Source organism: Nycticebus coucang, chromosome 4 (genome assembly GCF_027406575.1).
Source record: "Nycticebus coucang isolate mNycCou1 chromosome 4, mNycCou1.pri, whole genome shotgun sequence".
NCBI classification, from domain to species: Eukaryota; Metazoa; Chordata; class Mammalia; order Primates; family Lorisidae; genus Nycticebus; species Nycticebus coucang.
The window spans coordinates 111,277,722-111,293,951 of NC_069783.1; the positions used below are offsets into that span (position 1 = coordinate 111,277,722).

Here is a 16,230-nt window from a genome sequence, read left to right on the forward strand (position 1 = left end):
CAAGCATTTAGGAAGGAATGGTTGAATAATTGGGTGGGGGACAGTATAGACAAAGCCTAAGGGTAGAATTGGTGCTAGCTTGAGAAGAGCATTCTGAGCGTACAGGACACCCACCAGGTTCCAGTCTGGCCTGGGCCACTTACAATGTGCTGCATAATCTTCTCGGGTGACTTCCCTAACTCAACCTCAGTCTTTTCCTCCTGTAAAATGGGTATATTGATAGTCTTTCCCTCACAAAGGTAATTAAGATGTCTGGGAAGCTCTTAGCTATTACTTTTGCTAACCCACAATCCAGGAGGCCTACAGGGAGAGGCTGTTTGGGGGCAGAGGTTTCTCTGCAGTTTTTCTTCTTTTTTTTTTTTTACAGTTTTTTGACTAGGGCCGGCTTTGAACCCGCCACCTCCAGTATACGGAGCTAGCACCCTACTCCTTGAGCCACAGGCACCACCCTTCTCTGCAGTTTTTCAAAGCTGTGCATCCCTGGGGCTGTCACTGAGAGCCCAGTAGGAAACAGAGTAGCAACTTCAGTGCCAATTATGGGGAGGCTTGGGGCCAGGGAGGGATCACCCCTTTACAGCCAGCTCAGGTGGAGTCAGCAGTGGCTGAGGGAGCGTCTTTGTCTTTGTCTCCCCCGACCTGGGTTTCTCCACTTGTCATGTGAGGCCTGAGGGCTTCTGAGGGGAGTTCAGAAGAGCCTGAGAACAAACCCTAAGCGCTTCTTCCACGGTCTGTGAGGGTGGGATTCATAACTCCAATTTATAGCCAGGGAACCAAAAGTGGGAACGTAAGCACGTCCTCTTCTGAAAAACATCTTCCCCTCTCCTGGCTTCAGTGTTTCCATCTGTGACTGAGAAGAGATTTCAGGTGATGTTACAAAGCTGACAGACTACCTGACCCCCTCCTAGGCCAAGGAAACCTTGAAGACCAGCCTGACCCCAAATGGTCATCCTTCAGTGCCAACTCCTAGAGCCGAATAGCACTAAGATGCAAATTCTAAGAGTATTCCCAGGTAATTTAGGTGGGCTGCCAGGAGGGATGGGGCTGCTGAGAGGTACCCCCCTCTTTTCCTCCCCCAGGCCCCTTGAGAGAGGGCCTTCCTTCTGCCTGTCTTACTTTTTGCACGTGTATTCCCATGGTCTGGCTCGGTAGAACTAGAGCCAGAATGAGGAGGGAGGGGACACTGACCTCTGACCCCCTCCTGTTCCAAACTGCAAACTGCTCCCTCTCTGCATACACTTCCTTTTTTCCAGATTTTGTCAGCCCAGACACAGCACAACCTTCCCTCCTCCAAAAAAAGCCCATAAACTAAAAGCCTGAGGGGATAGAGAGGGATCCCGCTTCAGGGGAGGCAGGCAACCCCAGCACCCCCGCAGGCTTGGGGCCCCTGGAAACCGCAGGGCTGCCTCCCCCTGCCTCCCCACCACAGCCTTCCCCATCTCCCTGGGGGTTCTCAGATGTTGGCAGATGGCAGAACTGAATCTGCTGAGATGTCACTCCAAAAAAGGAAAGTTGAACTGAAAAAAAAAATTCAAACTCTCCAACATCTTAGGGGAAAGCAGAAGGGGGGGGGGCTCCCATGCCCTCTGCTGTTTAAAAAGCTCTTCCCTTGTTTGAGACCACAAACTTGTGGGGGGAAGGAGGTGAATGAGGACATAGGGGTGTCAGGGCAGCCAGCAGGGCCAGGTTCCTGTTGGAGCGCTGAAGTGTCCGCAGGGGAAGGAGAGGAGGCACAGGCACATGTGTGCTTGCCTGTGACCCACCGCATGCTTGTGCAGGCTGGTGTGTGTGGCTTCCATGGGCATGCTCCTCTATGTGTCCATGTGTGGGGTTACAGGCAGGCTTGCAGCATTGTCTGTGCATTTGTGTCCTTGAATGTCCCCAAGTGGAAGTTCACTCAGCAACACATTATAGAGTCCCGACTGTGATAGGGGGCAGTGAACAAAAAGAAATCTTTGCCCTCATGAAACTGACATTCTAGTAAGTGTGTCCCTGTGTTTATGTGCGCGGTCTTATATTTCAGTTTATGTTCCAGCCTCTGCCGCGCGGGCCTGCAGGTGGCTTGAGAGTTTTGCAGTGTATTCACCTGGGCTAGATCTCCTCCTGTCTGCTGAGGCTCAAAGTGTTTATGTCCCTGGCGAGAGTCCTGAGCCCCACTGCCTGCTTCAGCTACTGACTGCTCCACCGTGCGTGTCCCTGTGCGTCTGTAATGTGTCCCTAAAGGCCCTATGTGTGGCCCTTCCTGTGCACCCCCTCCCCATCCATTGGCCACTCCAGAGTTATAATTTAATAGCTGAAATGCGATTCCAGGGAAGTGTCTGGGGCTGGGGAGGAGGAAGAGATCTCGGGCCGCAGGAGAAGTGGGGGCAGGATCGGGAGGCGTTTTGCCTCCTCCTTCTTCCTCTGGGAGCTTCCAAAAAGAAACTCGACGTCGCGCCTAAGACAGAAAGAGAGAGAGAGAGAGAGAGTGTGTGTGTGTGTTTGTGTGTGTAGCAGCATGTGTGCTCGTGCGTGGGTACACACAGGGCCCGGGGAGGCTGCGCGGGCCCTTTAAGGAGCCAGAGGGGGCCGGGCCGGGGCGCGTCGGTGCAGGAGGGGAGCAGGGAGCTGGGAGGCCTAGCCACCGCCTCCCGGGCTCCCGCCCCGCCTCCTCCTCCCCCTCCCGCCGCCGCCGCCGCCGCCGCCGCCAGGGAACGCGGAGCCGCGGGCAGGCCGGGCCGCATCGGAGCTCCGCGTCCGCCTGCGCCCCGCCCGAGCCCTGCGCCCGCGCCCTGCGCCCCGCGATGCGCGCAAAGTTGCCAGCCGGGTACCCAAGGCCGGCGTCCTAGGAGGCGGCGGCGGGAGTATTGCGTCCCCGCCAGAGGCCCGGCCTGCTGCGCGCCCCCAGCCCGATCGGCACCGCCACTTGCCTGAGCGCCCGGGCGGCCCGAGTGCGCTCCGAGGTGGGGCGCCACCACTGCCACCCCCACGAGGTGAGTTGGGGGCGAGGGTCCCCGCCGAGGGCGGGGGGGAGGCGCTGGACGCGCTTCCGGGGGACGGAGGGAAGATCAGGCTGCGCACGCGGCGGAGTTGGCGGGGCCCCTGCACTCCCGAGTTGGCGCTCTTGGGGGGGTGGCTTGCTGCGGAGCAAGGCGCCCTGTCGACACTGCAGCCCGCGTGCTTGGGGGCGCTGGGAACTTAGGGGAACTCCAGCTCCCCAGCGAGGGGGCGGGAAGGAGGGAAGTGGCGTTGGGGTGGGCGGGGGGCGCCTTGGTAACGCGCAGGGCTGCCCCCTACCTTGTGTGCCAGCCCTGGGGGCTTGGCTGCCTTGCGTACCTCCTCCCCCATGCATCCCCAAGACTTGGGGGCGACACTGCACCTTATTTTCCAACAGGCAGCGCGGGTTTGGGGAGCCCTTGGAGATGGCACCCCAGCTCCCTCGCTTGGCTGTTCTGGAAGGTCTCATGGGGGTTCCCGGCAGTCGGGATGGGGGGAGCTAGCGGTTCTCCTCCAGGGGAAGGGGCCAGAGGGTGCTAGGCGGGTCCTCCAGGGAGAGGTGCCCGTTCTTTCCCCCTCCCCCGCGGACCGGTGTTCCTGGTGGTGTCTGGGTGTCTGGACCTGCCTCCTGAGGGCTGGTGACGCCTCCTTGGGCCGCCTCCTGGCCCCTCCCCCGGGCCGTGCGGACACTTGGGATGCCGCTAGTTTGGGAAGTTGGAATTCAGAGCTGATCACACTTGGGCTGCCCTGGGAAACTCCAGGCCCTTGTGCTGAGGGGAGCTTCCCCGGAGACTTGCGGGGAGTGCAGGCGCCCTTGGGGTGCGCTTTCCCTACCCAGCCATTGCAGGCAAAAGCCCGAGGGAGGGAGGGCAAGGCGGGCGGGAGGGAGAGACACTCTGTACCTGTGAGCCGCTGCCGCCCGGGCCCAATTAGCGTGGGGGCGCCTGGCGTTATTTTTACTTCGTAGGTTTATTTTTTGGAAGCTAGTGTCCTCCCGCCGCCTGTCGCGCGCTCTGGCTCTCCCAGGGTCTGGTGCAGGCAGCGGGGGCGGATCTGTTCTGTTGGCTCAGCCTCCTCCTTTCCTCCCCTTTCTCCTCCCCCCTGTTGGTGAGAACTGGTTTTATTATGATTATTTTTTTCTTCCTTTTTGCAGATTTGGAGGGAGGATGTGTGAGGCAGGGAAGGAGGGGGAGAGGAGAGATAAGGTAGAGAGGATCCCCGTGGGCTGGGTGGGGGAGCTCTGAGCACGTTGGGATGTGTTATCGGTGGCCTTGACTTTGCCCTTTTTAAGCCAGATCTGAGTCTCTGCGGCTGCTTTGATACTCGTGTATAAGGGGCTCTCTGGGCCAGGCATGCTGGGAGGCCGACCCAGGGCACTGCTGTGTACATCGTGGGTGGTCTTTTTGGGGGAGGGGGTGTGGAGGGGGAACAGCAATCAGAGAAGCTTGTGACACGGGGTAGCCGGGCCTTCTCTGCAACTCAGCTCCTTTGGTTCAAGTCTGACTTTTGCCACTTTACTGGCAGTGTGACCCTGGGCAAATTGCTTAACCTCTCCGTGCCTCATCTATGAGAGTAAAAATAGTACCGAGTTCACAGGGTTGTTAAAACCCTCTGTCATAATACATAAACTGACTTGTATATGTTAGTATGACTACTGTGTTATTCTTATTTCTGGGTTCAATGCTTGGCCTGGAAACCCTGTGTAAAGCGCCTTACCTTTGCCTGGAGGTGGGGGCTTGGGGGGCGATCTGGTGAAGAGGGAGGGTCTTTTTTGCAAGCCCACCCCCCTTTTCAGGGCATGTGCCATCAGCCCATTGAACAGATGCAAAGTCTGCGTCTGTTTGTGCAGGTTGCCGTGGTGGGGATGGGTGACAGATTCCGTGAGAGCTAGATTCGCGGCAGCGGTGGCGCTGCTGCTGCTGCTGCTGCTGCTGCGAGGGCATCCCGGGCCCTGTCTGGCTTCTGCCGCCTGCAGTGTCCCTGCTTGGAAATTTACCGCCACCGCGGCAGGGTGCCGAGGGAGTCTGTGGTGCCCAGACGTGTGGGCGGCGCGAGCGGCCCCAGCGCTGGCCTCTTCCCACTGAGCTCTTTACACTGGGCTGGCTCAGGGATCAATACTATTGATAAATCCATGTAAATGGTAATGTGGCTGTCAGGCCCGGTGAGGGATGGAGACCTGCTCTTGGGCCCGTGCTCATGTCCCTCCCCCTCTCAGCTAGGGTTTGCCTACGTGGGAGGGATTTATTTGGCATAATCCGTTCTTTCCCCCCAATTAATAATACTCATACCTCCTCCTAGAGATTTCCCAGAGCTCTGCAAACACGAATTGAGCTGCACTAAAGAAAGCCCAGAGCTGGGGAGGGCTGACACCCACCTGCTGGCTAGTGTTGGAAGGGGCCCCAAGGAGTCCAGGGGCTGAGCCTGCCACTCCTGTGGGGTGTGGGGGCTGCCTGGCCTGGTTTCCCCCTGGCTGAGAGGGGTGCATTGTTCTGTTACCACCCACCACCCTGCGGTCTGTGGGTGGAGAAGTTGGTGCTTCACTCTGAGATGGGGGCTTGGGGTGGCACCTGTGTGTAACCTAGCCATGACCCAGCAGGGTGGGGGGGGGCTCCTAGGTCCTGTCTGTGAGACAGATCTTAAGGCTGGAGAGCTGAGCTTGCTCCCCTTCCTTTTACCTCTGTTGACAGGGGGTTGAGAGCTTTGAGAGCTTTTATTTATGTGTGCGGGTTTTTCCCTTCTCTGTTTCCTTTTCATGTCTCAGATGCCAAACTACAGTTTCCCCAGGTGACACCTCTGAGAGGGGGGAACTGCTTGTGGGAGCCAGTAATTCCTGCCTGAGGAGGGGGTGGGAGGGGCCCAGCCTGGGTTATTCCTAGCTTTGAAGACCTCTGTCTCTCTGGTGGGTATGTGGGGTCTCCAGGGAAGTGATGTTTAGAAAGGTCACCTGGGCATCCTTTGCTGAGCCTTGGGGGCAGGGAACCAACTTTACAACTGTCATGTAAACTCTTGTTCTCAGTGCTGGAAAATACAGTATATAATGCAATTGTATCTATAGCCAGTGCTTATAAAGCACTTACTGTGTGCCAGGAACTGTGCCTAACTTGTTTACTCTTCATAACTGCTCTAGGAGTTGGCCCTATTATTATCCTATTTTATATAGATGATGAAATTGAGACACAGAGAGGTCAAGTAACTTGCTTGAGGTCACACAGCTTGGATGTGAGATTAAGAATTAAGAACGGGATTACTCACGATCATGTTAGTGCTACAAGATTTTACTGCAGACTTGCTTTGCAGAGCTGCCATAAAGGTATGAATAAAGACATTTTGTTTCTTATTTGAGCAGCACCTACAGATTTTTGCCCCAGGGGTCAGAAGACTGAGAACTTGTTCTCCCCAGGGTTTGGGGTGAGGGGTAGTGCTTGGCATTTCTTTAAAGTCTCATTTTATCTTAAGCATTCATGCAGATTTGGTATTCGCCTTGGCGACACTGTTGTGTTTATTTTGAAATGAAAACACGGTTTTGAATTATTTAGCACCATGCTCCAGAAAGCTGCATGGGCTGGAGTGCCCTGTGCAGTAGGCTGCTTTGTAGCTGGAGGGCTTGAGTCCAGAGAGGTCCTGGGGTGGCTGGGGGCTTTATTCCTGTTTTACAGACAAGGACACAGGTCCAGGGGCAAGGCTGGCCCAAGGTTGAAAGGTTCATTATTGTCATTTCATTTTAGAGCAAAGTGAGGCTTCTGAGACCTGGCATTTCCATACTGCCCTGGGAAGGATCTTTGGATTTACAGGTCTATGAAGAATCCCCCTAACCAGATATTAGAGGACAACCTGGGAGTGTTCCATCTACCACCCCCAAGAGGGCAGCTGATCCAGCACTGCAAGTTCCTGCTTAGCCATTTACGAGCAGTGTGCCCAGGCTGGGCTGTCCCTGTCCCTCACAGTTTGGGTGCCCACTCCCTATGAGGTGGCAGAGAGGGTTCCAGGGCAGAAGATGTTACGCTGGGTTTGCTGCTCGGCTCTGCAGCCTCAAGCTTTGGACTCTGGGCACGTTGCTTAGCCTCAGTTTGCACATCTCTAAGATGGAGATGTGATGATGATAATGATACTTTGGACTTTATTGTTGTGAGGGTTAGATGAGCCCAGGCATGTCACAGAGCTGCTATTGTCATTTTGGCTCACCCAGGTGGACAACGAAGATGTTCCTGTAGAATTAGGTGTGAACCTGAGTCCATACTCACAGGCTCCTTGGGCACCACGTGGTCCTCCCTCCTAGGGAGAAGGATCCTCTAACAGACGGATTTCCTTTCCTGAGCCCCCAGGCTGGGGCATGGTGCCCTCTGGAGACACGGCGGCTCCTCTACTGTGGGCGAGTCACAGATACGCTCCATTATCTATCTTTGAAGACAGATTTTCCATTCTGCTTTTAATCACCCAGTGGGTGTCTGCCTGGGATTTGGAGGAACTTGGAGTGCTTGGAGGTCATGGGCAGCCTGGAGGGTGGGGGGAAGCTGTGGGGCTGGGGAAGGGGAGGCCTCCTGGGGGAGAGCCAGGCTTCCCTGAAATCTGTTAAAAAAAGACCCTAGAGGTTCTAGAAAGGGCTCCTTTGAATTGAGCTTCATTCAATTGATAACTAACTAGAGGATCATCTGTGACCTCTGGCCGCAGTTTTCCTTATCCTTAAGAGCAAGGGAGAAAAGATAATGCTACTTTGGAGGGTAGTCTGGGGCAGGCTGTGCAGTAAACACCTGTAGTGAAGGAGAATGTTCTAGGGTTCCACCGTGAATGCTTTAGCTGGGCTGGGATGGCCTGGCCTGGCCTGATGGCTAGTGAGCCCTTGAAATGTGGCCCACGCCACTGAGCAACTGAACAGGTCATGTTATTTATGTTAATTAACTTAAATTTAAATAGCCACCTGTGGCTGTGGTTAAGGCTACCTACCCACCGCATAGGGTTGGGTGATGAAAGATTCTTTTTGCACCAGCCTCTAGGGCAGCGGTTCTCAACCTGTGGGCCGCGACCCACAGGAACTGTATGAAAGGGCTGCAGCATTAGGAAGGTTGAGAACCACTGCTCTAGGGTAGTGCCATCCCATAGAACTTTGTCCAGCAGTGAGAGCACTCTAGATAAGCCACTACTGTACATCATGGACATCTTTGCATAACATTTTTTGGGCTAATGTTCCTTTTCACGTTTCTTTCAAAAAATAAAGAAGAACAAAAAGTAATGCATTCAAAATCTGCCAATTGCTTTGGGCTTTATAAAAACTTATTGTTTTATTGAAGAAAATGCATGAACCTGTTAAAAAATATTAAAAAACAGTGCAGGAAAATGTAGAGAGACTCTCGTTAGGTTCCTGCCCTCCTGGTTTCTCTTCCCCTAGGCAGTCACAGCTTATCTTGTCTTGAGTTTCTTCTCTGAGATAACTGTAGGCATATGTCGGCCTTAAATGGACTTGTATGTGTGTGTTCACTTTAAAAACAAACACACAAATGGCATCACACCATGTATTCATATCTTTTATTCACTATCACATTCACATCCTACATTATAATAGGACTTTGATTTTATTCTGGAACATATAAAAAGCAGAGGTTGGCAAACTCTGGCCCCTGGGACGAATCTGGCCCACCTCCTGTTTTTATATGGTTCACCAAGCTAAGAATGGTTTCTATATTTTTTAATGATTGAAAAAAATGAAAAGAAGAATAATATTTTTTGACATGTGAAATGATATGAAATGCAAATTTCGACGTCCATAAATAAAGTTTTATTGGCATGCAGCCATGCTCTTTCATTTGCATGTTGTCTGTGGTTGCTTTTGTGCTGCAACATTTGCAGAGTTGGGTGGTTATGACAGAGGCTGGAAGGCCTACAGAGCCTAAAATATTTACTCTCTGGCCCTTTACAGAAAGTGTTTGCCAGTCCCTAATATATCATCTCATTCTCTTCAACCTCAGCGCAGCCTCCCATGGCTTTGACTAGTGAGGAAACTGGAACCCAGAGAAGGGTGTTATGCTAAGTGGGCCCTAAAATCTCTCCTTCTGTCCTGGGCTGTTGCCCATAGTTATAATTTGCTGCTGTAACACTGCAGTAGGAAATGGAGTAGTTAAGCCCCCTAGCAGTTGGGCTGACTTTCTGGCACAATTTTTGGCCTCTTAAATGATACCAGAGACTATAATACCTTTTTTAGAGTGCTACATAGTTGCTGTAGTACCTACTATATGGTGCTGCATACTTTCCGTGATTTTTTAAAGTCACTTATAACCATTCATGTTTCCTTTTTTACTTTGGCTGCTAGGAAGCTCAGAACCAAATTTGCAGCCTGCCTTCAGTAATCACTAGTCTGTGTTTTGGTTTTATCTGCTTCATCCTGTTTTCAGATTTGTCTCTGATATTCCCCTTTGGCCTGACCTTGCTATGTGATTTTATCTTATCATAAACATTCCTGAGAGTTGTCTCAGTTCTGGAAGGGCAGAATGAAGTGGGGCAGGAGCAAAGCAAAAGAAAATACTTTGCAAGATGTTTTCATGCTTGTTCCCCCTGAGCATGGGGTGGCAGATGGGGGTTCATCTGGAAGAGACCAAGGCCTGGCTCCTTAGAGTGTCTTAATATAGGTCAGACTCTGGCGAAGAACTGGGCAGGGTTTTTGGATACCCATTTTGAGTTCAACTTGGGAAGATGACAGTGAGTGATTTGGATGGTGAAAGAGGTCCCTACTGGGGGCTGACAGGGCCCTTAAGAACCTTTGGCCTGAGGGAATGCCCTGGAAGTGGAGAGCCCGCCACTCCAGGGCCTAGAGACCTTGAAATTGTTTTGGAGGGAATATTGCTGGTATGTTGGAAACTAAGGGATCTCTGAGACATCTCCTTGCAGCCTAGATTTGTTGCTAATGCTTTCAGATGTCTCTGCTTCCTCCTGCTGGCCTTGGAATATTTCTTTGAGTTGGTAAAGGAAGTGGGGGAGAAGTAAGCCACAGGGCGGGCCATGGGTGGTGGAACCCCTTGAGGGATGACTGGCCACCACTGGCCCCTGTGTGCATGTGGCTTCCAGGGGCTAGTTTCTTGTCTCCCAGGCTTGGCTTGGTTTTCTGTGGCCTGTGTTTGTGCTTTAGGGTTTATGATTTGACCTTGAGGGAACTACGGGTCTCTCGGCAGCTTCACCTTGGACAAGTAAGAGAGCCTCTGTACCCTAACCCTAACCAGCAGTGCAATGGGGTGATGACGAATTGCATGTGGTCTTGCAGGTTGTGATGAAACAGAGCCAGCTGAGGCACCAGTGGGCTGCAGGCTGCATCCCAGCCCCTCTCCCTCCGGCCCTGGTCTCATACCCACAGAGCTGACCTGGATTAGGCAGGTGGACCCAATGGCTTCCTGGCCATTGCTCAGGGATATCCCTAAAAGACCTCAGATCCAACCTGTGGGAAACCAGCCCCATGATTCCTCCTCGCCCCCCAGACCCTACTTGGGCTCCTCTATGAGCATGAGCATCCCAACCACCCTCTCAATGGCCGGCATGGCCCCTGCAGCAACCTCTTCCTTGGCCTCTGGCATTGTCTTATGCCCACTGTCCCCTCTCCACAGGCAGGAGTGGGGCCTGCAGCTGGAACAATGTGACCTCTCGCTGCCTCCAGCGTTTCCCACTACTTACTAAACAATCTGGAATCCCTCTCACCGCCTGCTGCCCCCCACCTCCCCATGGCCTGCTCCCTTCAGTTCTGCATGTGAGGCTGGGGAGACTTGGGCCAGGCAGGTCTGGAGGGGTCCGGGAGGGGGGAGTTGCTTTTTCTATGTGGCCTGGGGTGGGGGTCTCTGGGGGTTGCTCTAAGTCACAAGTCTCAGAGGCCAGCTCCAAAGGTGCCCACAGCAGGCCCTGCGGGAAGAGGGTGCCTTGGGGGATCCTATCTGTCCTCAGGCTGAACCTGGCAGTGCCTGCTGAGACCTTCTGAGACCATCATCTGCAAGCTGTGGTCTTTGTGATCAGGGCAACCTGCCTGACACCTGCAGGGGAGCTTCCTGGGGTGGGGGTGGGGTGTTGGGATGTGCAGCCCCAGGCTGCTGCTAACATGGGGTCTCACAGAGGGTGTTGCTTTCTGGAGCCCAATAGGAGTCAGGGGCTCCCTTCAGAGGGTCAGGTTTTAGGGGATTCTTTTCAGTGGTGGCTGCATATACACCCCTATATGCCACCCTTCTGGCTAGTTTTCAACCATTTTTACTCCCCTCACCCCCATTTCTTTTCTTTTTTTTTTTTTTTTTGGTTTTTTTTTTGGCCGGGGCTGGGTTTGAACCCACCACCTCCGGCATATGGGACCGGCGCCCTACTCCTTGAGTCACAGGCGCCGCCCACCCCCATTTCTTATAGCCTGTCTCAGGCCCCTGTGCTGGGTTGAAGAGTCCCTGTTGCCAACTCATGTCCACCCAGAACCCTGGAAGGTGGCCTTGTTTGGAAACAGGGTCTCTGTGGATGTAATTAGTTAAGATGACGTCATGCTGGAGTGGGGGGAGGTGTCTTAATCCAATGGCTGGTGTCCTTGTGAGAGGAGAGAACGCACAGACATAAGGGCACTAGGAGAAGGCAGACACTAGAGGGATGTGACCATAAGCCAAGAACTGCCAGGAGGGAGGCCTGGGACAGATGCTTCCTTGGAACCCCAGAAGGAATGTGACACCTTGATTTTGGGCCTCTGGGCTCTAGAACTGTGAGAGAATAGTGTGTTACACCTTGTTGGAGCAGCTGTGTGTTCATAGCTCTCATCACAGGTTCTTGTCACACTGTCACCCCACCCCCACATGGCAGCCAGATCCCTCAGCAGGCGGCCAAGACCCTCCCATCTCAGCACAAAAGCCAACTTTTGCCTTGGCGGAGGGGCTTTGCACATCTGCCCCACACTGCTGCCCTGTTCCACCTGCTGTCTGTGCTAGACACTCAGGCCTCCAAGCTGCTGCTTCCGGAGTATACCAGATGGGCATGACCCCAGTGCCTTTGCATTTGCTTTGCCCGGAGCACCTTCTCCTGGGTGTCTGTGGGATGCCTCTCGTGTCTTTGTGTTCTTTCTCTGAATTACTTTATTTAGAATTGTGCCCCGTCCGCTCTGTCTCTCTTCCTCTCTCCTTCGGTTGTTTTTTAGCATGTGTTCCCACTTTCTACATGTTTATCTTGCTATTTGTCACCTCTGCTAGAATGGATGTTCCCCATGATCAGGGGCTTCTGCCTCTGTTCCCCACTGTGTCTCAGATTCCAGATCAGTGCTGGGCTCACCGTAGGCACCTATGGTTGGGCAGGGCCTGACCTGGCACCCCTGTGCCCTGTTGGGATCTCAAGTCGTCCATTTGTCAGTGTGGGTGACACCTGTGCCCTCTCCTGTGGCCCCCTTCTACTCCCTGAAGACCCTCAGGTCCCTGAGCCTGTGGCTTCTCCCAGCCCATTCCTCCTGTAGGTGGCCATGACCATCCCTTGTTAGCCTTGAGCTTGGCTCTTGAGCTCTGGGGGTGATAGGAACCCTTCGTGGGTCCCAGAGTGGCCAGGGTGTAGGAGAACTGAGTTCCCCATTCATCAAATGGGCTTAGTCAGATTTCTGTCTCTCCAGGTTGTTTGGAAGGTTGAGTGAGGTTGCACCAAAAGGTGCTTATTGCTTGGTTCTGTGAACACTCAGAAAGCCTCAGAACTCGGCTCAGCGCTTGTTGTTGTTTTTGGCTTGCTGTGTTGATGTTCCCACTGCCTTTTGTTGGAGGAATCTCGGGGCATCGCAGCTGTGCAACCCCAGGGGCCAGGAAGGGATGTTAAGCTTTTGCTCCCATGGGTGGGTTGCCTCTGGGTGCTACTGTGGCCTGAGATGACCTTTTTGCCTCAGGAAGCAAGCTCTGTGGGACCCAAACCATCCCTCCCTCCCCGGCAGCTTTCTGGGGGGGATGCCCAACGCCTGTGAGGCATGTCTGCTATTTGGCAAGAGGGGAGACCTCAGTTTACTCTGGGGAAACAATGGGCATGGGGTCCCTCTGCCTTTCTTGGGCAGAACTCCTCTGTGTTACTCTCTACTCAGTTTGTGCATATATAGAATGGGGTAACTATGTTCCTGGACATGTGGGGGAGTGACCACTATGAAGAGGGTGGCCGTGTGCGCACACACACTCATGGGTGCTGTCACAACTGCCTGTGCCTGGGGGCTTGGGTGGATGCCTTTGAGCCTGCTGCTTGCTGGGGGTCTCTGGGCTTTGTAAGGTGTGCACACATTGGAGGGCTTAATGGAACTGCTTTTACAAGTGTCCTGGTGTGTGGCGCCCCCTCCTCACCTTTGGTGTCTGCTGTCTGGGCAGGGAGGGGCAGAGGTGAGGATGTTCCAGAGAGGGCCCTGAGCTGGCTGGGTGAGGTATGGCAAGCTTGCATGGCACACATCCTGGTTAGTTCATTTAAGCCTCACAACCCAGCTTGGCCACAACTCTTTACAGACGGGGAAACTAAGGCACAGGGTGGCAGTGTCATTGGTTCAGGATACACAGCTCATAGGGTCTTTCATTGGTTGGCGGTTGTCATGGGCAGAGCCTGTCATATTCTGGGGATAGTCCTGGATCCATTTGCCCAGCCCTAGGCACCACCACCCATACCTTTGACCTCACCCAGCCTGTCCCCCTTGGTGTCACCGTTGCTGGCTACCGGCTGCAGCCGGCACTGGTGTGCAGGAAGCTGACGCTGCCTGTCTTGGCTTCTCCTGGCTGGGCTATAAATAGCAGCTGCAGCAGCAGGCAGGAGGCTGTATTTCCCGGCGTCTGGGCCTGGTCACTGCCCCTCTCCACAGCACCTCAGAAATCTGCAGCTCCCAGGGAGAACACCAAGGTGGAAACGTGTGCGCACCAGGTTTGCTGTGTGACCTTCAGGCTCTTGCTGCCCTCTCTGTGCCCTGAGCACCCCCAGCCGTATGTCCCTGCCATCTCTCAGTGTTTGGAGATGCTGAGGGCACGGTGTGCTATTTGACAAGAAGTGGGTGTGCAGTTTTTGCCTTGGAGAGAGTGGAGTTGCGTTGATGGGTGCATGGCAAGAATCTGGGGTGTGGGGGCTTCCCAGAAGAAGTGGACCCTGCCTGGAGGCCAAGTCAGGCAGTGAGCAGGTAGAGGAATGGGGTGAGGTGGGATGGGCTGGAGGTCCACAGCTTGGGCTTGGGAGGTGGACATTGGGAGGTGGACATTGGCTCTGGGCATTGGAGGCCTATCTTGGCTGCTGGGTTGCCGTGTGATTTTTGTACCGCCCGTCTGGGACCTGTGAAATGACAGTGATACCACTTCCCAAATCCTCTGGCAGAAAAGGGATGCAAAAGGGCTGTGAAACAAGAAAGCATTTCCTCTTGGCCTCGGTTGTCTTTAAGCCTCATGATAGCGAATATTGCCCATGCTATGGTATTGTTACTGTCTGACTGCCCCCGGGTCCCCAGTCTTTGAGAGCATGGCCACCCACCAGCAACTGTGGGGGAAGAGTGCTGACCCACTCCAAGGACATCTGAGCAGCTTTAGGTGGCCTCTGGTTCCCCTGTTGACCTCCTGACTGTCCGTCTCGACATAGTGAGGGCTCATGCTGCTCAGACTTTTGGACGTTTTCCCAATCATGAGTGTCCTGCTGCAGTTCAGTTGTCCCTTGCAGAGCCTTCTGTGGCTAAGGTTCCTGGTGACTCTTTTAGACTTTGCAGAAGTTGTGGGCTTGGCTGGAGCCAGCATCATTCTCAGATTAGGATGTGCGATGTGAAGAATTGTAGGTGTCCACAGGGTGGACTTCCTGTGTCTCCCTAGGGGTCTTGTTGGAGAGTGGGGTGTACTGTAGGGCGATGTATGACTGGCCAGAACAAACGTTGCTCAAGAACATTGATTGATGAATTCTTTGTTGTTAACTTAAAGAGGAGAGTCTCTAGTGATGGGTCACAGGGCTCTTCCTGATTCATGTTTTCATCAAAGGCTGGACTCCACACCATGGGGGATATGCAATCACCATGTGGGTGACAGAACTGGGGGGGCTTGCTCATGCCATGTGGGAATGGAGAGCCACATGAAGCCCCCAAATTGCCTGTTGCAGTTCAGTGTCAGTGGGGTGGGGCTTTGGGACTTCCTCAGAGGCCTGGAGATTTTTGGTTTTGGAGCCTCTGGCCAGCAGAATGATGCTCCCCTCCCCCAGACGTCTCCCAGAAGTTGTGAATATATTACATTACGGGGCAGAGGGGAATTAAGGTTGCAGATGGAATTAAGGCTGCTAATCAGCTGACCTTGAGATAGGCGATTATCCCAGATTAGCTGGGTGGGCCTCAGGTGATCACAGGGTCTTTATAAGGAGGTGGCAGCAGGTCAGAGTGACAGAGGTTTGAGGAGGTTGCGTTGCTGGCTTTTGGGAGTGAGAGGGTGGGGAGCTGGGAAAGGTGAGGGACGGGGGGATGTAGCCCTGCCAGCACGTTGGCATTAGCCCAGGTGGATCCATTTCAGATTTCAGACCTCCAAACTGTAAGATAATACATTTGTGTTGTTTTAAGCTATCAAGTTTGGGGCCTTTTGTTACAGCAGCAAGAGGGAAACTCATGCAGAGCCTGTGATTTCCCTGTGAACTGGCAGTCAGGAGCAGGGTCTCAGGTGATGTGGCTGTGTAGATGGTGGCTGTGTCCTGGCTCCTGGTGACTTTGGAATTAGGTGACCATTCAGTTTCTTGGCCTTAACCTGGGGCTGTGGCTGAAGGACACAGTGAAGAGAGGGACCTGCAGACTGTTCAGGGGAGTGCTGGTGGAAAAACAAAATGTAAAAGAAACACCTAAAAGCAGAAATGAACATTTGGAAGTTTTGGAGTGGGGAAAAGATGACATTAGATGGGGATGTTTGTGCATTCTTTTTTCTCCTCTCTCCTTCCTTCCCTCCTTTCCTTCCCTCCCCTTTAAATTCAGTTGGTAGCAAAAGGATGATTAGGAAAAAATGTGTCCCCAGCATATCCCGTGACAAGGCATGGTTGGTTCTCCTGGGCAGATCTCCCATGTGAGGGCTCTGGTGCTGTGGCTCTGTCCCTAAGGGGCAGGTGTTCCAGATTCTCAGAACAGATGGGCAGTGCCACATGCTGCTTCCTTCCAGCTTTAGTGAAAAGAGGAAGAAAGTGGCCCACACCTCTTGCCCTGGAGGCCTCTGGGCCTGTGTCCAGGAACCGAAGGCTGCAATTAAATGAAACTGGATCGGTGGGGAGGGGAGAGGTTCTCCCCTGCCTGCCTGAGGAGGCTTCAGAGACCAGGCCCCAGGGACTGCCCTG

The 16,230-nt window shown here is 53.6% G+C and overlaps 1 protein-coding gene across 29 annotated transcripts in view; it reads left to right on the forward strand.

Annotated features, from left to right (window-relative positions):
- The first annotated feature begins 2,679 nt into the window (after positions 1–2,679).
- NCOR2 (nuclear receptor corepressor 2) overlaps positions 2,680–16,230 on the forward strand; it is a 207,399-nt gene continuing 193,848 nt past the window's right edge. For all 29 annotated transcript variants that reach the window (XM_053590060.1, XM_053590081.1, XM_053590083.1 and 26 more), the window contains exon 1: positions 2,680–2,969. The gene's annotated coding sequence lies outside the window, so the exon portion shown is untranslated. The remainder of the gene's footprint in view (positions 2,970–16,230) is intronic.